Source organism: Octopus bimaculoides, chromosome 5 (genome assembly GCF_001194135.2).
Source record: "Octopus bimaculoides isolate UCB-OBI-ISO-001 chromosome 5, ASM119413v2, whole genome shotgun sequence".
In the NCBI taxonomy this organism is placed as follows: Eukaryota; Metazoa; Mollusca; class Cephalopoda; order Octopoda; family Octopodidae; genus Octopus; species Octopus bimaculoides.
Window position 1 is genome coordinate 23,918,540 of NC_068985.1, and position 931 is coordinate 23,919,470.

The 931-nt window shown below is 30.7% G+C and overlaps 1 protein-coding gene across 3 annotated transcripts in view; it reads right to left on the bottom strand.

Moving 5' to 3' along the window:
• LOC106867714 (probable vesicular acetylcholine transporter-B) overlaps positions 1-931 on the bottom strand; it is a 292,276-nt gene that overhangs the window by 61,024 nt on the left and 230,321 nt on the right. The gene's annotated exons all lie outside the window — the stretch shown is intronic.

Below are 931 nucleotides of genomic sequence, written 5' to 3' on the forward strand. Positions count from 1 at the left end.
TATAAAGCAGCGAGCTGGCAGAATCGTTAGCACGCCGGGCGAAATGCTTAGCGGTATTTCGTCCGTCTTTATGTTGTGATTTCAAATTCCGCCGAGGTCGACTATGCCTTTCATCCTTTAGGGTCAATAAATTAAGTACCAGTTGCGTACTGGGGCACAGCCCCAAAATTTCGGGCCTTTTGCCTAGATTAGAAAAGGATATATATATATATATATATATATATATATATATACAAATACATATATATCATAAATACATATTTATATATATTATATAAATATATCTATATATTTATATCTATATCTATCTATCTATCTATCTATATATATATATATATATATAAATTAATAAGATGTATATATATGTATATATGTATATATACACGATGGAGGCCTGCTACATGCACACATACACACAAATACACAGAAATATATACGTCCCCACATCAGCATTGTTGCAGAAAAATAAAAATAAATAAAACCAAACAGTATAAAACTTCCAAATTTGGCAACAAAACAATACAATTAACAAGTCCAGTTATAGAACTACCATAGGATGTATTGGTTTCTTGGAAAATCTTTATTTGTTTCTGGAATGTTGTATTAGGTTTTCCTCGTTTGATTGTTGGGAGAAAAGGAAAGAGGCCATATTGGAAACGTATAAATGAACAAATAAATAAATATAAACAAGTTGAATCACCGATAATTTACGATCCAGGCTACATGATTATCTGTCTCTATGTCTATCTATGTTTACCTATCTATCTATCTATCTATCTATCTCTCTCTCTATCTGTCTGTCTGTCTGTCTGTCTGTCTGTCTGTCTGTGTCTATTTATCCGTGTTATCTTCTGTGTTTTTGTGAGCAGTTCTGTGTGTACAAGATTTTACTTATTCATATGCATATGTATATATATATATATATATATAT